The 24,265-nt window shown below is 40.0% G+C and overlaps 1 long non-coding RNA gene across 8 annotated transcripts in view; it reads right to left on the minus strand.

Moving 5' to 3' along the window:
- The window catches only part of LOC129638967 (uncharacterized), a 198,689-nt gene that overhangs the window by 77,264 nt on the left and 97,160 nt on the right, over nt 1-24,265 (minus strand). For 5 of the 8 annotated variants that reach the window (XR_008708119.1, XR_008708118.1, XR_008708120.1 and 2 more), the window contains 2 exons: nt 4,346-4,384; nt 3,553-3,720 (listed from right to left, as the gene is read on the minus strand). The exons of 1 other annotated variant lie outside the window; for it this stretch is intronic. This is a non-coding gene — a long non-coding RNA (uncharacterized LOC129638967). The remainder of the gene's footprint in view (nt 1-3,552; nt 3,721-4,345; nt 4,385-24,265) is intronic. 2 more of the 8 variants (XR_008708123.1, XR_008708121.1) reach the window with 1 other exon arrangement.

Consider the following 24,265-nt stretch of genomic DNA (forward strand, 5'->3'; position numbering starts at 1 on the left):
GATATAAGAGCAATTTATGCCTACAGAAAGCAGAATTAAATAATAAAAATGAGAGCAGAAATCAATGAAATTGAAAACTGGAAAATAGATTTTAAAAATCAACAAAACCAAAACCTGGTTCTTAGGGGAAAAAATGTTTAATTCTTAAACCTCTAGCCAAGTTAACCAAGAAAAAAAAAATACACAGGTTACCAATACTAGGAATGAAAGAGGGGTCATCCCTACTGTTCTCTGGACATAAAAGGATAATATAGGAAAATTATGAGCAATTCTGTGTCCACAAATTTTATGATTTAGATGAAATGGACCAATTCTTTGAAACACATAAACTACCAAAACTCACACAAGTAGAAACAGATACAAACCTCTTCAGATGAGTCATTAAAGCAAGTGAATGAATAAAATAGTCTTCAAAAAAAAAGAAGGCACCAGGTCCAGATGGTTTACTGATAAATTCTACCAAGCATTTAAGGAAAAAATTATACCAATATTTCCCAGAGGGAGGGAACACTTCCTACCTGATTCTATGAGGCCATCATTTCCCTAATACCAAGATGACCAGATGACATTCAGTTCAGTTCAGTCACTCAGTCGGGTCCGACTCTTCGCAACCCCATGGACTGCAGCACACCAGACTTTCCTGTCCATCAGCAACTCCCAGAGCTTGCTCAAACTCATGTCCATTGAATCAGTGATGCCATCCAACCATCTCATCCTCTGTCATCCCCTTTTCTTCCCACCTTCAATCTTCCCCAGCATCAGGGTCTTTTCAAATGAGTCAGTTCTTCACATCAGGTGGCCAAAGTATTGGAGTTTAAGCATCAGTCCTTCCAATGAATATTCAGGACTGATTTCCTTTAGGATGGATTGGTTGGATCGCCTTGCAGTTCAAGGGACTCTCAAGAGTCTTCTCTAACACCATAGTTCAAAAGCATCAATTCTTTGGTGCTCAGCTTTTTTTTTATAGTCCAACTCTCACATCCATACATGAGTACTGGAAAAACCATAGCTTTGACTAGACAGACCTTTGTTGGCAGAGTAATGTCTCAGCTTTTTAATATGCTGTCTAGGTTGGTCATAGCTTTTCTTCCAAGGAGCACACATCTTTTAATTTCACAGAAATTAACAGGAAAGCAAAACAAACCAAATCTCATTAACATGTATGCAAAAATCCTCAACAAAATATTAGCAAATCAAAAAATAACTACATACACTACAGCCAAGTAGGATTTATTACAGGTGTGCAAGGTTGGATTCAATATTTTTTAAAAATCAGTCAACCCACCACATGAGCCTAGAGAATCTCATAGTGCCAGCATACTTACAAATTCTCAAAAAAAAAAAAAATACCCCACAGTCACAACAATGAACTGAAACAATCTGAACAACAAAATAAAGTAGTACTGGTTTGTCATCCCAATTATAATATAAATATTTATGAATCTACACTGATATAAATAAAGGATTTAATAAAGGGGAGATAGTTCATCTACCAAGAAGAAGAATTCCAAAGAGTTTATGTAGATACACAGCCCTTAAGGAAGCAGAGCACTCAAGTATGTGTTACTCATAGTGACGTTCATCCAAAGAGGACAATGTGCAAAAAGAGGGAAAAGAGACTAACTTTACAATGGAAAAAACTGACAAATACTCCTTCAGCCAGGTGATCAAGGTCAACATAAACAGTGAGAAACCATGTTCACAGCATGTACTTATGATATAATGTGATGAGAAAGACACTTTACCTCCATCATCTTCCTTCCAAAACACACTACCCCAGTATCACCATGAAAAACAAAACATCAAACACACCCAATCTGATGGACATGCTACAAAATACCTCACCAGGAACCCTAAAAACTGGCAAGGTCATCAAAAATAAGCAAAGTCTGAAAAATCATGAAAACCTACAGGAGTCTAAGGAGACGTGGCATCTAAATGTAATGTGGTATCCTGGAAGGGATCTTGGAACAGATGATGGACACTAGAGAAAAACTGAGGAAATCTGAATAAAGTATGGAATTTAGTTAATGATCATATATGCATACTAGCTTATTAATGGGCAAATGTACCATCTTAATATAAGATGCTAACAGGTGAGACTGGGCATGAGGTATATGAAAACTTTCTGCACTATCTTTTCAGTAATTCTGTAAATTTATAACTGCTCAAAAATTACACACTTACCTTAAAAATGATCATTACTGTTTTAAAATTACCATAGCATATCCAAAGATTTTTCAGGGTGAGTGACAACGCAGAATGATTAATGCTGGTCCCCATTCTAATGTCCATACATACAAATACATCTGTCCAATTGGGTAATTTATCTATCAACCCCACCTTGATAGATTCTGCTTCAATGGCTGTCCTTATTTCTAAGAAAATAGGTCAATTCAACTTGCAGACATCCCAGCCAGGCTTCAAACCCACACTTGCACACACAAGTGCTACACTTATACTCAACCGATTGACAGATGATTAAGTGATCATTATCTGGTTATGAAAATTTGAACTAGAAAGATAAACAGCAAAATTTGACTATTTTGTTCTACCTTTGAATTGCACTGCTTTGGGCCAACCACTGTTACAATATAGGCTTGGTTAGTATATTCCTTTCTTTCTTCTCTTTGCCATTTAATGGCAAGAAGGCAGCCAGAGCAAGGAAGAGAGGAGAGAAGCTTCAGGAGAAGGAAAATCCAGAAGTAGAGTCCAAGCCCCTAATTAACTTGGCTATAGGAGCTTCATTGTCTCTTTCTTATCTTCTGACTTTTAAGTAACAATCCTATTTTTCATCACATTTCCTTGTCTCGGCTTCAGGCTTTACAGATGACTGGCACTTTTAAATTGTGAGAATGGTTTACCTTGCTGGCTGAGCAGCCTCTCAAAAATCATTTTATTAGGGGGAAAAAATCAGGGCCAGCAGCTCAGTGAGTTCTCTCTTGGCAGCATATCTTTTTATTTCTTGAATTTCATTGTGACTTGTTTGCCTTGTCCCTCTGCCATCGTCTAGTCTAACATCCTAATAACAGCCTGTAATTTGTAATTTGGATTTTCAAAGCTGTATTTTTCAGTCATGTTCTTTCTGTCCAAATCAAAGACACCATTTCAGTGTCAGGCGGCGGGACAATGAGAGAAAACCTGGGCAGGCACAAGTGTTTTTTCATACACGAATGTGCACATGCATTCATACACACGTACAGGCATGTTTTCAGGTCGAAGCCTTGCCTAATTCTAGCTCAAATATTTTGCTTTTCTCTTTCCTCTGCTTCTGAGCACCTAACTTCCAGGCTGAAAGGGAAGTTTGGGGTTTGGGGTTTTTTTAATATTATTATTATTCAGTATAGAGTTTGAACCATTATATTTTCAAATCAGTATTGAACAGTCTCCTACCAAAGACACAGAGATCTTTGTAAATAAAGCATTCTGACATTCAGGAACATTTAATTTAAGTATCCTACATCTTGTGTTATTGCTTGAATATTTATATTTTCAATTTTATTCATCTGTTCTATGGTGCATGCCAATAGTGATTAACTTAGTAAAACTTACCATGCTCAGAGTGTGTTCCAACAGGAGGAAGAGCTTCCCTAGTGGCTCAGAGGGTAAAGCGTCTGCTTGCAATGCGGGAGACCTGGGTTCAATCCCTTGGAGAAGGAAATGGCAACCCACTCCAGTAATCTTGCCTGGAAAATCCCATGGACGGAGAAGCCTGACAGGCTACAGTCCATGGGGTCACAAAGAGTCGGACACGTCTGAGAGACTTCACTTTAACCCTTTAACCACCCAGTTGCTGCTTTCCACAAATGTCCCCACCTCTTAAACAGAAATACTGTTTACAAACACCTCCAAGGGAAAGGTAGTGTATCATTCCAGCTGTTGAAATTCTAGAGCTATAAGTGACTAAAAATAATGAGGCCAACATTTCATTTTAAATATAAATAATTTGTGAAAATAATAAATTAACATTATTAGCAAACACATGCCACAGTATAAATTATCTTATCCCTTAGGTTTGTGACTCTGCTCAAATTTAGATAATTACAGGAGAAAATAGAATCGACAAGATTCCTACTAAGCATGGAGTTACACTATTTTTAATGTATGAGGATTATGTACCAGGAAAAGACAATTAGCAAATTAAACAAACAACTGTGCTGTTATAAGAATTAAATTCCCTAATTTAGCTCTTCTATTAAGTTTTATCTTAATTTCCAACAGTTGCTAGTAATTAGAAAGTACAATTATTTGGCTATCACAAATATGCTTAAATTTATATCCCACAAGTGTTACACAACATAAACTTTATTATATAGGTGAATGTATGTACATATTGTTAGCTTACCCTGATCCAAAAAGAACTTCAAGACATTTATACATGTTCCTGTAAAGTAGCAAAATAAAATCCCATTAAAAGTAGAAAATATATGAGCCAAAGGTAACTAATCACAAGAAACTAACAAGAAGCCATTAATAAGATTGGAACACAATGGTGTTCATACCAGAGGTAGACCAGTACTTTTGGCTCTGAGCTTGCCAACTGCCAATAGGAATATGGATGCAATTTCAAGTTTCACAGAATGTACAAGGGAAAAAGAAACCATTTGCTCACAAAACCCAACTGCTGCTGAGACCAGAAGACAATACTGTCTCAGAAAGATCAGAGATTAATTCTATTAATAAAAATATTCCTATGGGCAGATGCAAACTATTAAATATAGGATGGCTAAACAATGAATTCCTGCTATAAAGCACAGAGAACTATTAATATATTCAGTACTCTATGATAAACCATAATGGAAAAGAATACATATATATGTGTGTGTGTGTAACTGAATCACTTTGCTGTACAGCAGAAATTAACACAACATTGTAAATCAACTATACTTTAATAAAATTTTTAAAATATATATCCTTTTGGTAAACACTGAAAAGTTTCACAGAGCTATGATTTTTGTTAAAAAAATTAATACTAACTAGGATTCTATTGATTGCCTATATAATTGATTTGGGTACTCAGTTCTCTAGGTTGTCAATTAGAATATTTTAGATTTTCTAGCAGTGGTACCGGAGGAGGCAATGGCACCCCACTCCAGTACTCTTGCCTGGAAAATCCCATGGACAGAGGAGCCTGGTAGGCTGCAGTCCATGGGGTCGTGAAGAGTCAGACACAACTGAGTGACTTCACTTTCATGCATTGGAGAAGGAAATGGCAACCCACTCCAGTGTTCTTGCCTGGAGAATCCCAGGGATGGGGGAGCCTGGTGGGCTGCCGTCTATGGGGTTGCAGAGTCGGACACAACTGAAGTGACTTAGCAGCAGCAGCAGCAGCAGCAGCAGTGGTACCTAGCCAGGGGTGGGGTATGGCTTTGGAACCAAGGGAGGGCAACTGCTGTTATAATGATGGGAGGTGGGCACAATTTGTTGAGCAAGGTCTGGGGATTTTAACATACTACAATGCATAGGAAAGTCACACACAATATAGAATTCTAATATCCCAAGTGAAAACTGCAGCCTCACTGAGAATTATGTCCATGTCTTTCAAATAATCCTCCTATAGATATTGCTGCTCTTGGATAAGCTATTAAAAGGCACTGTATGCTACTGAACTCAAAATTATACTCCCTGGCAAGTACTCAAAACATTTTTTAAGCTAATTCTTCTGATCATGGCATACAGCATTACTTAAATAACAATTTTCCTATGGATGGAAATTTATCCATAAAGAGACAATACAAGAGATTCACCTATCTTTCCTCCTACTATACCCACAAGTCAGTGACTGACAATAGCCAGCCACCTTGCTGCCATCTGTAGTATGTACATATCATATATATTACTGCATATACATACATGGTTCACACATAAGTAACAGTTCTGATTCTTGGATAAACCTGGAACTGATTTTCCATACATGGCCTTCTACATTAGTCTAACATCAGGACCTGGTATAATGACTCTGGCCTTATCCTTTAACTCATCCAGTTTCATTCATAAAGTGTCTCTTCATTTCAAAATCCTCAACATTAGGGGACTCTCATTTCTTCTCTATTATTATTACTATTCTGGGCTTTAAAAAAATATTACTACATTATCAAAATATTCCTCTGTTTTCAATCTGCAGTCCATATCACAATAGGGTAATATTTTGATGAATAAACCAAATCAACAGGCTGATCATTCTAAGAAATTGCTTTTTTTTTTTTTTTGTAACTTAATCATCACTCCCTACCCCTCCATCCAATAAAAATATACCATGGCCACCGAGACTTTGGGGAGATCTAACAGTCAAATGCAGGGAATTTCAATCAAAATTTTGGTTTTGAAATTCATCATAGAGACACTGTCTTGAAATTCAAAATGTTTGATAAGCAAAAGATAGGAATTCTGAAATTAAGAAGGCAAATTTTGTGCCAAGGGGGTGGAGGGAAGGACTGGAAGTGTGGGATTAGCAGGTGTAAACTATTATATACAGGATGGATAAACAGCAAGGTCCCACTGTATATGTACAGCACAGGCAACGATATTCAATATCCTGTAATAAACCATAATTCTACATGTGATAACTGAGTCACTGTGCTGTACAGCATAGATTGGTACAACACCATACATCGATTATATTCAATTAAAAAATAATAATTCAAAAGGCAAACTCTGAAGAAACAAGACATAAAGTTTATACCTTAGTCAGAGTGGAGAAAAGGCCAGACTACTTCATTCTGAGGACAAGACAAAGGGTTGCCCAGGCAAAGGAGAAAAAGAGGGAAACATTACCCAGGAGCCAGGCTGGTTGGGAAAGGGGTTAGAGGACTAGACTCTTCAAGTTACTGCAAAGAACTCAAGAAATATCACAGACTTTGGTCAAGTGGGGGTCACTCATTGCAAGAACCAGGGAGCCATAAGGAAGCTAATCCAGTAACCAAAACTATCCAACAAAGTATGGGAGCACCGCACCCCCACCCTCAACTTCACTCCTGCACCAAGGAGCTCTAATAATTATCCTACTAGTCACCAAGCAGCAGAGACCTCCCATGAGCAGCAGAGACCTCCCATGAGCAGCATCCTGTACATCATTCATTGATGACTCAGCAAGAACTGTGTTGTCTTACCTGGATCCCAATTTTTTTTTTTTTTTAACCTACTCATGTGGACAATTGCCCTGTCACGAGCTTGGTTTAATTACAAGCAAAGACCAGGATTTGGGACAACCAGAGGGAAAATGGTGATGTGAAAATGAGAAACCACAACACTTCTGTTTGCTAGGAATTCAATCCAGCCTGAAATCTCTTTACACTACTATCCCACAGCTCTTCTGCTCTTACACACAACTTGGCTGAGTGCATATTACCTTAGTACTACTAAGTACAAGATCAGAGTATTTCAACATTTTTTTTAATTTTTTTTTATTTAATTTAATTTTATTTTTAAACTTTACATAATTGTATTAGTTTTGCCAAATATCAAAATGAATCCGCCACAGGTATACATGTGTTCCCCATCCTGAACCCTCCTCCCTCCTCCCTCCCCATTCCATCCCTCTGGGTCGTCCCAGTGCACCAGCCCCAAGCATCCAGTATCGTGCATCGAACCTGGACTGGCAACTCGTTTCATACATGATATTTTACATGTTTCAATGCCATTCTCCCAAATCTTCCCACTCTACATTTTTTAAAATACAGCTTAAGACATAAAAACAGAGTGGTTCCACTGAAGCAACACCTGGGGCTTCAGATCCCTTGCTGTTTTGGCCTCTTACCATGTGCACACCCACTGCCAGCTCAGGTGCCACCTGTTATCTTTCTCTGAAAAGACACTCTGCTATTCTAGAATTCTCTGCCAAGGACTTGCTTTTGCCTCTTAATGTGCAATGACGATTTCTAAATAGAAGGCTGTATTCCCACTGTACCAGAATCACCTAGAAAGTATTGTTTATGTCTTTATTGTCCCTACTCAGGAGACTGTGACCCACAGATCTGAGATAGGGCCCAGATATTTGTTTTTATTTTTTTATTTATTTATTTTTTTTTTAATTTTTTTTTTTTAATTTTATTTTATTTTTAAACTTTACATAACTGTATTAGATTTGCCAAATATCAAAATGAATCTGCCACAGGTTTACATGTGTTCCCCATCCTGAACCCTCCTCCCTCCTCCCTCCCCATTCCATCCCTCTGGGTCGTCCCAGTGCACCAGCCCCAAGCATCCAGTATCGTGCATCGAACCTGGACTGGCAACTCATTTCATACATGATATTTTACATGTTGGTGACACAGACACTCATACAGGTTTCCAATCCCCCTGAGATAAAGCTTACAGGTGGTGCTATTAAAATTTCTCAGAGACCCTCAAATGGCACCAAAGTTTCACTGACCTTCTCTGGAGACGATGACTTGATGCTTCATCTGATCACCTCCCAGAGGACTCCAGCCTTCTTGTTGTGATTTATTTGGAAGCCAAGTTTTACAGTTGAGAGCAGACATGATTCCATGTCATCCCCCATCGATGTTTTCAAAAGTTACTCTAATGGTATGTTTCTTCTATCTCACTGTGCATTTTATCCTGTAGGCAGTATATGTGTATTTTACACTAAAATAAAGGCTTTTTCCTATTTAAGGCCCCATATCATCAGTCACCACTGAAGTTTTCGTTAGAGTGAAGATTAGTACGAGAAAGCTTTGTAAACGGAATAATGCTGACGAGCTGCTCTGAAGCTTCTCTTTAATATGTTTTCTTTTTTCAAAGAGGTTATGGTTTGAAGCAGCCTTTGAAGCAAATGAACCCATTAATCAGGCACTAAAATGCTGCTACAGCAGTTTAAAACTATATCAATGAAAGTGTACTCTGGAAACCTTTTGCCAAAACTGTCCAGCTTGATTGATTGTTTTGCATATACGTGTATCTTTTGTTCCCCCAGTGCTGCTGTGTTCCTGACTACAGGCAATATTTATAGGGCAGAAGAGCATTAAACAACACATCCACAAATATCCAATCTTTATGTGAATGGCTGTATGGTAAACCAAGCATTCCACAATGAAAGGAGATGCATTTAGGCTGCACACGCCTCAACCACAATAGCAAAGCAACCCAATATTGTCTCTGGCCACTGCTGTGGATTCTCCTATTCCCCCATCAATCTCTTCCTGCCCCATGGTTCAGAACTCCCCCTCCTTACAAAGGCCATCTTCTGAGCTCAGCATCCTCACCTTCTGGAAGCTTGCTCCAACCACCTAACCTAAGAGAGCAACCTCCAGTCCCAGCATGGTAGCACTGTCTATTCTGACAACCTGTTCTATTTTCTTCATAGCAGTTATCACCTTTTGTTTTTATTACTGCTCTCCTCCACCAGGATGGAAAATTTAAGAGCAAGACCCTGCCCGTCTTGCCTTCACAGGATAACCAGAGTCAAGTTCAGCACATCATAGGCAATTAATAAATATCTATGGAACTTGATAGAAGCAGTCCAATGCACTGAAAATTAATTGGCCAAATATCTACTCTCCAAAAGTCCAAATACAACTTGATTTATTACTTGAAATTAAGGTGGAAAAAATGGTTTAAAAAAAAAGGCAATAAAAGAAGAAGTTAGAAGAGGGGTGGAAGAGAAAATGGCACACCAGGAGATCCAAAGGAATTCAAGAGAAACAGAAAAAAAATCCCCTTTGGACTTTTGAAATGCTATATAATGAAAACACACTTTTTTGAATATTAAATATATTTGTAAAAATATCAAACCACTCTATCAGCCTTAGTTTGCAACAAATTGACTACTCTGTTAGGACCATCCACTCAGAATTAAGCACAGTGAGCTTTATAAAGATTTAATATGAGGATGTACATTTTAGGGTAAATTGATGAATTTGGTAGGTTAGGCTAATGGGTCACTTGAAAAACATTGTTATTTAACAAATCAATTACTCAGCCTATTGATTTTAGCTTATTTAGCAAGAAACTTCTGGACCTTGAGCTTTATTATTCCCATCTTACAGTGGGTAAATCTGAGGTTCACTAGCTTGCCCACGGATACACAAGCAGTAGGTGGAAGACCTGGCCTTCAGCTTGGAGTCTTTCAACATCTGGAGTCTGAGCCTTCAACACCAAGTGGTACTGCCTACCCAGCAGACCCTCAGCAGTCTAGGATTTAGTATCAACAGTTCTGACACTTCTAGAATGCTTCTGCCAGATCGAGGTATGTAGTAACTTACAATTTGGATAATATAAGACAGGAATTTGAATCAAGGCGGCTTAGAGAGCAAGTAGGGTAGGCTGTGGAAGAATCTGAATGCTTATGAGACTTTATTTTCTGCTCGAGATTGCTCTAGAAGTCACGCTCATGAGGTATCTGAATTTTACTTGGAAAAAGTGTGTGCTATAGATGAGAGATTTTTATAAACCTGGGATGTATGAACATCATACCAGGCATGTTCAGTATCTCATGCAAGTCAACTTGAAGGTCCTCACAGATAAGAAGAGAATATACTGTACAATAGAAGCCTTGGGTATTTACAAATTTTCCACATTGGCCTCTTATTTTTCTGAGCAATATGGTAAGCAGGACCACTGGATAAGATAAAGCATACTGCAGAGCTGCAGGAGATGAATCTGAGACTAAGATTATTCCTCCACATTTGTCACATACTAGACATTTCTTTGCACCAACTTTTTAAATTTTTATTATTATTATGTTTCAGTCCCTTGGCTGAGAAGCATGTGGGATCTTAGTTCCCTGACCAGGGATCAAACCTGCACCCCCTGAACTGAAAGGCGAAGTCCCAACCACTGGACCACCAGGGAAATTCCCTGCACCAACCTTTTTAAGCATCCAAGTATCTCTGGGGGTTCTTAATCCTCACATTGGTTATTTTTGTTTGTTTTCTTGTTCTTTCAAAAGGACAGAATTCAATTCTCTCATTTCATTTCATAGGTTTAAACTAAAGCCCCCAAATTTTAAATGATTTTCTCAAGGTCACTGAGCCCATCACTGGTGGAGTATGAATGTGAAACAGAGTCTTAACTTTCCCAGTCCAGAGTTCTCGTCTCTATATTATCAACAGTTCTCAAACATTTTTAAACAATGGAGCCATTTTTTCCCTCTGAGGCAAATCTTATTTAACCTCAATATATGTAACTGATAAATGCTGCATTTTATTAGTAGAAAATTATTTATGGGTATTTTGTGCAGCATTTACTTCTAACATCAAAGAGGAAAAATGAGATTTTTGGAAATTTTTGAAATCAGGAATTATGGATGCCAACAAATCAGTCTCAGCATGCAATTTTTCTTTATTTTATTTCATGGTACTGAGAAAATCCTGACTCAGAAAACTAATTGCAAGTGATAACAGTTTTTAATAACTCCCCTTGCAACCTCAGAATGCTCTTGAATCAAACTTTGCTCTTGAACAAAACTCTTGAAAAGGCTTTGGAAAACTCTGTCTGGAACATACTCTGGAAGTCACTGCAATTAAACTATGTTCCTTTTCCATCTTAGACACATCCCTGCCAATTACTTTATTCAGTTCAATACCAGAAGTCAGCAACAGACTAAATGTTAACTGAGGACAATTTTTTTAAAAGGAGCCTGTCGGAAGATGGAAAAAGGGGAAAAACAAAAAGAAGAGTTCAGTTTTCATTCTAGCACAAATTCATTGAAAATTAAATCAGCAGATGAGCAGTGCGCCAAATGACTGATTAATCAAATGTATTGATTTACACAAAATGTGTTTCTTACGACTATATAGTTCAGAGCGTTTTTGTATTGAATATGATGCTTTTAACAGCTTTTTGAAGTCTTCTGCTAAATATCAGTGAAGTGGTTTTCATTTTGGTTTCAGAGAAGTGTTTTAAGGAAAGTACAATTGACTCTACTCCATCAACCTACAACTCAACAGCAGGGAGGGAGACCTCCAGCCTGCAAAACTCACTCCTGGGCTGCCCACACTGGAGAGGGGGTTACTAATGGGCAGAGAATGAGGAGACTAAGGAGCAGAATGAGAAAAGAGGAGGGGTAGAGAACCTGAGCAGGTTTCCCTGGTGGCTCAGAAGTTAAAGCATCTGCCTGCAATGTGGGAGACCTGGGTTCGATCCCTGGGTGGGGAAGATCCCCTGGAGAAGGAAATGGCAACCCACTCCAGTATTCTTGCGTGGAGAATCCCATGGAGAATCCCATAACTTTCAGCTTTCACTTTGCAGAGAACCTGAAGAGCAGGAGGCCTATGTGACAGAGTGAGGGAAGAGCTACTGGGAGAGATGGGAGAACTGAAGAGAGAGGGTTCAGTGGGCAGAATCCAAGGCCTCAGAATTCAGGAAAGTTCTAGCTCTTCACAGCACTCCTTGCTAGTTCCTCAAATATGAATGGATGTAAATTTCAAAAGAAATCAGACTTCGGAAATGGGTAAAATTGCTGACTATAAGACATGCATTCCTGGGACTTCCCTGGCAGTCCAGTGGTTAAGAGTTTGCCTGCCAAAGCAGGGGGTGCAGGTTCGGTTCCTGGTCAGGTAATTAAGATCCCACATGCCTCAGGGCCAAAAAATCCAAAGCATAAAACAGAAGCAATATTGTAATAAATTTTTTAAGGCATTCATTCCTAAAACACTTGGAGAAAAATTAAGGTATTATCAAATCCTTCTCTCCACCCCCCAAGTCCAACTAGAGGCAAACCTTGGAGTAAAACCAGATATGATTCTTAGACTAATGCCATTTTTATTGCTTTTCACGGTGAATATGCCTGTCTGGACATCTGCCTTCATTGGCTCTTAAGAGATTTCTCCCCAAAATAATACCAAAGTAAAACAAAATTAAATCATCCAAGTTAATTGTCATTTTAAAATGACTGAAGAAATGGACTCAAGCTTAAATCAGTCCAAAAGACATAACCCTCCTAAAAATGAAGTCCTTCTTAAAACCTAAATGTAGTCATCAGGTTTTTGGACACTTTTGTTTAAACATGCCTAATTTTGAGAGCTTTAGAGGTAGTTATGCTTTTTCCCATTCTTTGACGACTTCCTGCAAATGAGACATGCAGCCATTTTATAAAAATGATAAATTGGCCTGTTACAAGTGGCCCAGGATCCTATTCCTCATGTCTCTCTCTCCTCTCATGCTGTATCACTTCCTGGAAGTATTAATAGTTGCATTTCATTTTCCTGTATAAATATTTAAGGACTGTAATTCTGCCCAGTTGACACTGGCAGTGCCTATGCACGGTGATGTTTCATTATCCGCTCCTCATATCAACATAATCTTGTCAAACTTTGTTTCCAATAAATAGGGCAGGCTGTATTTGGAATATTTTAATAACCGAGCCCAGTCATATTCCTTTCAATCATGGCCTGCTTACAAATCCCCAGCTAAGAGGTGCAGTTACATGGAACAATAACCCGTGAGCAGCGTGCCAATATATTTTCATTAGTCAATGACACCCAGCTGCAGAGAGAAATTAGGCTGTGTCCTTTAAAACTCATCGTTCCCTTGTGGCAGAACCACAGCCGGCTGGATTGGCTCCACCAAACCTTCCTGCCATTGTTCAGTCAATGCTCCAGCTGGGTTGTGTTCATCATAAACCCTAAGTCTGCAATTTTTCAATTCCATATTGGGCTCAGATTCAAAGCCTATTGTTCTGACATTACTGGCGCAGTAGACACGGAGAATGTCATTGAGTAGCTATTCTTGCAAGGACTTCTCACCCTATCATCCTAAGTCATTTGGAAAAATAATTTCTCTTTGGGAACTTTGGGAACAGTGGTCTGGCATTACTTTGGACTTTCCCCCTAGTCTTCTATTTGTTTAACAGTACTAGGTAAAGGAAGTCATTTTTCAGACTTTCCAGATCAAAGTAGCCCTAATGGGGACACTAGAAAGGAAACACTTCAAATGGAAGCACTTTCTTTTCGGGTGGCGGGGGGCGGGTAGGAGGGGCATGAGGCTTGCAGGATCTTATTTCCATGACCAAGGATCCAACCAGAGTCCCCAGCACTGGAAGCTCAAAATCCTAACCAATGGACCAGCAGCAGTTCTCAGAAGCACATTCTTATGTTTTCATCTTTGTTTTACCACTGGGTTGTTTGTGCTCTTTCATCAATCATCTTAAAAGCTAAGCTATTGAAACCACAGTTTTCCATAATAGGCAGATTGCAATTTAGATCAGTAAAACACCAACATCTCTCCTCTCTCCCTTCTTTTGTTTAGCTCACCACTCCATTTAGGACTCTTCCTACCCTGCACACTCACCTAAGCAGAGGCAGAGAGAGCCATGGCCCAGGGACCCATGCCAGAAGCATCTTGTGAATGCCACCAGGAGTGATGGAAACCCCTGACAGATGGGCAGCCCAGCTTCTGAGGAGAGAGGCTGTTCTTAGGCATGGTTTTAGTGACTCCACACGGGCTGAAAACCAGCCACAGAGAATTCTCAGACTTTCTGCGGATTTCCCTAGGCTCATGATGTCAGTCCTTACTGCTGGGTTCAGTTTCTATGGCAGTGTTTCTTGATCCTGGCTGCACATCAGCACATCTGATTAAAAAAAAAAAAATACTGATGCTTGGGCCTCTCCTCTAGAGATTCAGATCCAATTGCTCTGGGGTGAAACTTGGATGTAGATATTTTTTAAATGCTCCCCAGATAACTCTAACGAGTGGCTAGGGTGAAGAAACACTGCTCAGAGGCATTTGTGACAACTGTGACTAAGCAGCCAAGTTCTGCTCCCTGAATTGGCGTGTCTATTTTTAGGCTCTACTTTGATCAAAGGTACCCAACTCTCAGAAGTCTCAGCAAAAATAAACGAGAAACTGAGCTGCACACCTGTACAGGGTTCACCTCATACTGAAGTTTCATCACTGAGATGTTTTCTAGCTTGGGTCATCCCAGGTCGATCATGTTCAAATAGCTACATGGACTGGGAAAAATCAGGGGGCAAGTGCACAGGGTAGGAGAAGCCCAGAATGGTGCGGGTCATGAACTAGAACGTGAAATGCCTGTCTAACAGGAGGCATGTGCTTTTCAGATCCAGCGGAGGGCTACCTTGTAAGAACATCAGCCCCATGGAGCCAAAGATCTTGATTTTTAAAAAAAAAGAGACTAGAAAGGTGAATTTTTATGTGAGATCTTGCAATCTGAGAAAACTGGCTCACATTAAAAAATATTGGGGGGTGAGTGTAAATAATCAAAGGGTGTCAACATTGCCTTCAGGTACTGGCCTGTGACAAAACATATATTAAAAAAAAATAAATAAAACCGCAACTGTTATAGTCTGTCTGAAGTATTACATCATTATTAGGCGCATCGACTGTTAAAGCTAGAAGAAAAGTAAAAGAAGTTATTCAATCTAGTTATTTAAAAATAATGAAAATAGGGGAAAAAATAAAGAAACCTAAGCCCTCAGGGGTCACGTGAACTAGCTCATGATGCTGCAATAGATGCCGGGATTCCAGACACCTAGTCCAGGGTCTGTGCTGACATCAAAGGGAACCAGCCTTGATTCTGTAACTCTGGACATTTCTACACTGAAATGGCAAATGCCACCATTTGGATGATAAAAGCCATGACAGGTAAACCAAAGAGGTCACATCATTTGTATGGTAGGACTTCAACACCCATAATATTTTAAAGTATTAGGGCAAATACCTTCAGACTAGGATTTGTGCTGCATTTTCAGGACAGAAACTCTCTGGGGTATAAAAAGGAAACCCCTGCTCTCAACCACTTGCTGGGCAAAGAGTTGTGTGTGAAAACATACATACGTCCCTTAGTTTACAGTCCAAAGAAACAAAATATCATCAGATCTGTCACTCCCTGCTTCACATCATTCAGTGGCTTCCCAAAGCTCTAGAATAAAAGCCAAGTGAGTACAAATTTACTGAGAGAAGTTAGGTAAACAGAAAGACAAAGCGAAGTTGGTGGGGAGGATGGGTTACAGATGGGTTATAGACATCTATTATTTCTCACCCTAATAGATGTTACCCTAAAATATATACTTTCAAGCCAAGTATGTATTACATTAAAGCCAGAAAATGATCACTATTGACCATTCTTTAACTACAAAAATAGCAATTTCGCATGATTCAATACAGAAGACTCAACATATAGATTCCAGCTTAACACTATTATCATTTAGTCCTCTTTGGAGAATTCTAAACTGTTAAGGCAATGACACCCCACTCCAGTACTCTTGCCTGGAAAATCCCATGGACAGAGGAGCCTGTAGGCTGCAGTCCATGGGGTCGCTGAGGGTCAGACACGACTGAGAGACTTCACTTTCACTTTTCACTTTCATGCATTGGAGAAGGAAATGGCAACCCACTCCAGTGTTTTTGCCTGGAGAATCCCAGGGACAGGGGATCCTGGTGGGCTGCCGTCTATGGGGTCGCACAGAGTCGGACATGACTGAAGCAACTTAGCAGCAGTAGCAGCAGCAACCCCTTCTCCTCCTTTCTGAAACACTCTTGTCTGCTTCCATGATGCCCTGCTTTTCTGGTTTGCCTCCTCATTCACTGGAAACTGCTCTTCTAGCTCCTTTCCTGGCCCTTCCTTTCTATCAGAACTCTAAAGATCAAATCCCTAGACTTGGGAAAAGTTTGGCTTCTTTTCTAAACATTGGCCTGTAGTTTATTTAAAATATCTACTTGCAGATAATGTCCAAAGTTATGTCTCCTGAAAAAATCTTTGTAACCACCAGTCTGATACATGCAATTGGTAACCTGGATATCTTCTCCCATCTCATCCTCTTTTGACTCCTTCTCCTCCTGCCCTCAATCTTTCCCAGCATCATGGTCTTTTCCAACAAGTCGCCTCTTCAATGGTTGGATGGCATCACCAACTATATAGACATGAGTTTGGGCAAACTATGGGAGATAGTGGAGAACAGAGGAGCCTGACATGAAGCAGTCCATGGGGTCGCAAAGAGTCAGAGGTGACTTAGTGACTAAACAACATCTCTCAGGCGTATCATGTTCAAGATCAAGCCCTTGGTCCTTTCTAAAATCTTCCCCACCTTTCTTCCCATTTCAGTAAATGCTACTTCCAGCCACCATGCTGCTTAAGCAAGAAAATGTGAACCCTTCTCAACACCTCTCACACGGTGACCAAATCCTGATAAGTTCTAAATACAGGATAGCAAACATATATGCTTCTTTTCATCTCTAATGCATCTACCATAGACCAACACACCTCTGCTTGGAATACTGGATTGGCCAAATACTTGGTTCAGGCTTTTCATACCATCTTTCAGAAAAGCCTGAATGAACTGTTTGGCCAACCCAATACTACAGTATCTCCCTAACTGACCTGTTTCCATGCTTCCGGTCTCTGATACAAACTAACCACCATGACCAAATGGTCATATATGACATGGCTTCTGGACACTTCTCCAGCCTCATCTCTCTGTCTATCCCCCTCACTCTCCATACTCATCACATTGGTTTTTTTTAGTTCTTCAAATAAACCAATGTCTTTCCTATTTTAGGCCTTTCCTTATGACAATTTCTCTGCCTGGAAAGTTCTTCCCAGGCTTCCCTGGTGGCTCAGTGGTAAAGAAACCACCTGCCAATGCAAAAGACACAGTTTCAATCCCTGATTGAATGTATGCTCCCACATGCTGTGCAGCAACTAAGCCTGTGCACAACTACTGAGCCTGTGCTCTAGAGTCTGAGAGCCACAATTACTGAGCCCAAGTACCACAAGTACTTAAGCCTGCAAGCCCTGGAACCTGTGCACTGCAACTAGGGAGGAGCTCTTGCTCTCTGCAACTAGAGAAAAGCCCAGGTAACAATAAAGGCCCAACACAGCCCAAAATAAATAAGATTATATTTTAAAAAACATTCTTCCCCCCTTGATCACTTCATTACTCTATCACCTTCATTTAAATGAAATGGGTTAAAGTCACTCAGTTTCTGTTCGAGTGAAATATTAGACCTAAGCCCTGAAACCCTGGACTCTCAAGTCGAGAAACTTGCGTGTATGTCCTCGGTCTGTGGAAGGTTTGTCATCAGTCGTCTCAATGGTAAAGAAAGAGGTGAACTGAATGCCCTACCAGGGCTCAACATTAGACTGTTGCAAACTTCTATCTTACAGATGAAGAAACCAAGGCCCACAAGAGTCAATTTACCACAGTACAATAAACAGTTCTTTCATTGGGCAAACTTATTGCTAACATTATGTGGACATTATTGGCCTTTACAGCTGAACAGATTATTTTGTACTAAGGGAAGAAAAAAGACAGGCATATTTAACTAGGATAGTAATTCAAAATGTATGCATTAGTATGGAGATAGGAAGTAACAGTAGATGAAGAAATGGGGATGATTAGTTAAATGTCATAGGGAATTGGAATGCAAAAGTAGGAAGTCAAGATATACCTGAGGTAACAGGCAAGTTAGGCCTTAAAGTACAAAATGAAGCAGGGCAAAGGCTAAGAAAGTTTCTCCAAGAGAACACACTGGTCATAGCAAACACCTTCTTCCAACAACACAAGAGACATCTCTACACATCAACATCACCAGATGGTCAATACCGAAATCAGACTGATTACATTCTTTGCAGCCGAAGATGGAGAAGCTCTATACAGTCAGCATAAACAAGACCTGGAGCTGACTGGCTCAGATCATGAACTCCTTATTGTCAAATTCAGACTTAAGTTGAAGAAAGTTTGGAAAACCACTAGGTCATTCAGGTATGACCTAAATCAAATCCCTTATGATTATACAGTGGACGTGACAAATAGATTCAAGGGATTCGATCTAATAGAATGCCTGAAGATTTATGGACAGAGGTTCATAACACTGCAGGAGGCAGTAATCAAAACCATCCCTAAGAAAAAGAAATGCAAAAAGGCAAAATGATTGTCTGAGGAGGGCTTACAAATAGCTGAAAAAAGAAGAGAAGTGAAAGGCAAAGGAGAAAAGGAAACATATATCCATCTGAATGAAGAGTTCTAAAGAATAGCAAGGAGAGATAAAAAAGCTTTCCTAAATAATCATGCAAAGAAAGAGAGGAAAACAATGGAATGGGAAAGACCAGAGATCTCTTCAAGAAAACTAGAGATACCAAGGGAACAATTCATGCAAACATGGGCTCGATAAAGGACAGAAATGGCATGGACCTAACAGAAGCAGAAGATATTAAGAAGATGTGGCTAGAATATATAGAAGAACTATACAAAAAAGATCTTCATGATACAGATAACCACAATGCTGTGATCACTGAAAAAGAGCCAGACATCCTGGAGTGCAAAGTCAAGTGGATCTTAGGAAGCATCACTATGAACAAAGCTAGTGGAGGTGATGGAATTCCAGTTGAGCTATTTCAAATCCTAAAAGATGATGCTGTGAAAGTGCTGCATTCAATATGCCAGCAAATTTGGAAAACTCAGCAGTGGCCACAGGACTGGAAAAGGTCAGTTTTCATTCCACTCTCAAAGAAAGGCAATGCCAAAGAATATTCAAACTACTGCACAATTGAACTCATCTCACAGGCCAGCAAAGTAATGTTCAAAATTCTCCAAGCTAGACTTCAACAGTATGTGAAACAAGAACTTCCAGATGTTCAAGCTAGATTTAGAAAAGGCAGAGAAACTAGAGATCAAATTGCCCACATCCGTTGGATCATCAAAAATGCAAGAGAGTTCCAGAAAAACATCTACTTCTGATTCACGGACTACACTTTGACTGTGTGCTGCTGCTGCTGCTAAGTCGCTTCAGTCGTGTCCGACTCTGTGCGACCCCATAGATGGCAGTCCACCAGGCCCTGCCATCCCTGGAATTCTCCAGGTAAGAACACTGGAGTGGGTTGCCATTTCCTCCAATGCATGAAAGTGAAAAGTGAAAGTGAAGTCGCTCAGTTGTGTCAGACTCTTAGCAACCCCATGGACTGCAGCCCACCAGGCTCCTCCATCCCTGGGATTTTCCAGGCAAGAGTACTGGAGTGTGGATCACCACAAACTGTGGAAAATTCTTCAAGAGATGGGAATACCAGACCACCTTACCTGCCTGCTGAGAAAACTGAATGCAGGTCAAGAAGCAACAGTTAGAATCGGACATGGAACAATGGACTGGATCCAAACTGGGAAAGGAATATGTCAAGGCTGTATATATTGTCACCCTGCTTATTTAACTTATATGCAGAGCACATCATGCGGAGAAGGCAATGGCACCCCACTCCAGTACTCTTGCCTGGAAAATCCCATGGACGGAGGAGCCTCGTGGGCTGCAGTCCATGGGGTCGCTAAGAGTAGAAAACCACTGAATGACTTCACTTTCACTTTTCACTTTCATGCATTGGAGAAGGAAATGGCAACCCACTCCAGTGTTCTTGCCTGGAGAATCCCAGGGACAGGGGAGCCTGGTAGGCTGCCATCTATGGGGTCACACAGAGTCGGACACGACTGAAGCGACTTAGCAGCAGCAGCATCAGCAGAGTACATCATGAGAAATGCTGGGCTGGAAGAAGCACAAGCTGGAATCAAGATTGCTGGGAGAAATATCAATAACCTCAGATATGCAGATGACACCACCCTTATGGTAGAAAGTGAAGAGGAACTAAAGAGGTTCTTGATGAAAGTGAAAGAGAAGACTGAAAAGGCTGGCTTAAAGCTCAACATTCAAAAAACTAAGATCATGGCATCTGGTCCCATCACTTCATGGCAAATAGATGGGGAAAAAATGGAAACAGTGACAGACTTTGTTTTCTTGGGCTCCAAAATCACTGCAGACGGTGACTGCATCCATGAAAATAAAAGATGTTTGTTCCTTGGAAGAAAAGCTATGACAAACCTAGACAGCATATTAAAAAGCAGATACATTACTTTGCCACCAAAGTCTGTATAGTCAAAGCTATGGTTTTTCTTGTAGCCATGTATGGATGTGAGAGTTGGATCATAAAGAAGGCCTAGTGTCAAAGAATTGATGCTTTTGAACTGTGGTGTTGGAGTAGACTCTTGAGAGTCCCTTGGACTGCAAGGAGATCAAACCAGTCCATCCTAAAGGAAATCAATCCTGAATATTCATTGGAAGGACTAATGCTGATGCTGAAGCTCCAATACTTTGGCCACCTGATGCGAAGAGCTGACTCATTAGAAAAGACCCTGTTCCTGGGAAAGACTGAAGGCAGGAGGAGAAGGGGACGACACAGGATGAGATGATGGATGGCATCACCGACTCAACAGACATAAGTTTGAGCAAGCTCTGGGAGATGGTGAAGGACAGGGAAGCCTGGCATGCTGCATTCCTTAGGATTGCAAAGAATTGGACGTGAATAGCAACTAAACAACAACCACACAAAAAAGATAGTTTATAACAATATGAACATTAAGTACAGATGTATACATTGTTCATAAAATTATTTCCCTGATCGATAAGTTCTAATTCTTCCAATGTCACAGTACTCTCACCAGTAAACTGGTTCAACGACTAACAGAAGTTGGAACACAAATGTTTACCTTCCTAGGAGACAGGGAAGCAGATGCTGCATGTAGGTCCCAGGCAATCTCCTGACACAAATACCTCTGATCAAAGAATGTGTTTTCTAATTTAAATCAAGGTTATTAAACTTAAATAAGAGAGGAAAACACCTTGGGGGGGGTGGGGGGTGGAAAAACTGTTGGCTGAGATTGGCGGCTAAGATATAGACTAAATGAATCACTTCCCCAGAGATCCTAGAAATTCAAGATGGCAAGTCTGGGGACAGAGGGATAATATGGCAAGTGGCTCAGCTGATGTCTTCATTTAATTTCTAGGACAAGAGTATATTTCCTAGACATCTCAAAAGGTAGTACGGAAGAAAGCCAAATGTTTATTTTATCAACATACCCTGTGTGACACCTTCACGGTAAGTATACACAGAGCTAGTTAGCAAAAAAAATTTTAAGATATGAAGTCTACAACAGAAACCACAGGAAACATTCATTTACATAGTTTAATTGGCACCAACTTATGAAAATTTAAATTTCATCCTCTTTCATAATTAAGCTATGTAGAACCCATCAGATGCCGTAAATGTGGGCCACCTTATTCAGAACACAAGGGATAAAATTGAACAGAAATATTTTAAATAGAAATCTGAAGGAGGATGAAAAAGATTTAACTGTTATAAAGTCTTATTTATGAAAGTGTATTTGAAATCTACAGAACGTAGCACAATTCTTCCACCTTTGAAACAATCATGGAGAATAGAAAGTTTATTTTTGAAGAAAATAATTAACCTGGATACAACATAGTCACTTTTAAGAGTTTTTTGAAATGCAATTCTTCTCATATGTAAGGTTCAATTATCTCTTCTAACCCCACCTCTTTGCTTTCAAACTCCAATCTATCCTCCACCCATAAAAATATGGAAAACACTCAACTATCTTGAGTTATAAACTAAAGCAAGATTTTTTTAAATTTTCAAATTACCAAAACTTAAAAAAAAAATGTCAAAGCTTGTGAGGGTCCAAGGAAGCCAAACTCTCATCCAGTCCTGGGAAGAATGGTGGGGATTTGTAAATATATCAAAAGAAAGTGTGTTAGCGATTCATTTATGTCTTACTCTTTGCAACCCCATGGACTGCAGCCAACCAGGCTCCTCTTTCCATGGAATTCTCTAGGCAAGAATACTGGAGTGGGTTCCCATTCCCTTCTCTACAGGATCTTCCCGACTCAGGGATAGAACCTGGGTCTCCTGAACTGTAGGCAGATTCTTTACTGTCTGAGCCACCAGGGAAGTCCAATATATCAAAAAACTTACAATAACTCATATTCCTGGACTTAATAGCTACATTTCTGGAAATCTACATAAAAAGAATCTGATTAAGAGAAAACAACTTTTTAGGAATAAAGATGCTTGTTTCCATGTTATTGATATAGGAAAACTGGAATTACTGGTATGTCCAACAATCAGTTCAGTTCAGTCACTCAGTCATTTCCAACTCTTTGCTACCCCATGAATTGCACCATGCCAGGCCTCCCTGTCCATCACCTACTCCTAGAGTTTACCCAAACTCATGTCCATCGAGTCAGTGATGCCATCCAGCCATCTCATCCTCTGTCATCCCCTTCTCCTCCTGCCCCCAATCCCTCCCAGCATCAGAGTCTTTTCCAATCAGTCAACTCTTCACATAAGGTGGCCAAAGTATTGGAGTTTCAACTTCAGCATCAGTCCTTCCAATGAACACCCAGGACTGATCTCCTTTAGGATGGACAGGTTGGATTTCCTTGCAGTCCAAGGGACTCTCAAGAGTCTGCTCCAACACCACAGTTCAAAAGCATCAATACTTCAGTGCTCAGCTTTCTTCACCATCCAATTCTCACATTCATACATGACTACTGGAAAATCCATAGCCTTGACTAGACAGACCTTTGTTGGCAAAGTAAAGTCTCTGCTTTTGAATATGCTATCTAGGTTGGTCATAACTTTCCTTCCAAGGAGTAAGTGTCTTATAATTTCATGGCTGCAATCACCGTCTGCAGTGATTTTGGAGCTCCCAAAAATAAAGTCTGACACTGTTTCCCCTGTTTCCTCATCTATATGCCATGAAGTGATGGGACCAGATGCCATGATCTTCGTTTTCTGAATGTTGAGCTTTAAGCCAACCTTTTTACTCTCCTCTTTCACTTTCATCAAGAGGCTTTTTAGTTCCTCTTCACTTTCTGCCATAAAGGTGGTGTCATCTGCATATCTGAGGTTATTGATATTTCTCCCGGCAACCTTGATTCCAGCTTGTGTTTCTTCCAGCCCAGCATTTCTTGTGATGTATTCTGCATATAAGTTAAATAAGCAGGGTGACAATATACAGCCTTGATGTACTCTTTTTCCTATTTGGAACCAGTCTGTTGTTCCGTGTCCAGTTCTAACCGTTGCTTCCTAACCTGCATACAGGTTTCTCAAGAGGCAGGTCAGGTGGTCTGGTATTCCCATCTCTTTCAGCATTTTCCACAGTTTATTGTGATCCACACAGTCAAAGGCTTTGGCAGAGTCAATAAAGCAGAAATAGATGTTTTCCTGGAACTCTCTTGCATTTTCCACGATCCAGCAGATGCTGGCAATTTGATCTCTGGTTCCTCTACCTTTCCTAAATCCAGCTTGAACATCTGGAAGTTCACGGTTCACGTATTGCTGAAGCCTGACTTGGAGAATTTTGAGCATTACTTGACTAGCATGTGAGATGAGTGCAATTGTGAGGTAGTTTGAGCATTCTTTGGCATTGCCTTTCTTTGGGATGGGAATGAAAACTGACCTTTTCCAGTCCTGTGGCCACTGCTGAATTTTCCAAATTTGCTGGCATGTTGAGTGCAGCACTTT

This window comes from Bubalus kerabau, chromosome X, assembly GCF_029407905.1.
Source record: "Bubalus kerabau isolate K-KA32 ecotype Philippines breed swamp buffalo chromosome X, PCC_UOA_SB_1v2, whole genome shotgun sequence".
NCBI lineage: Eukaryota > Metazoa > Chordata > Mammalia > Artiodactyla > Bovidae > Bubalus > Bubalus kerabau.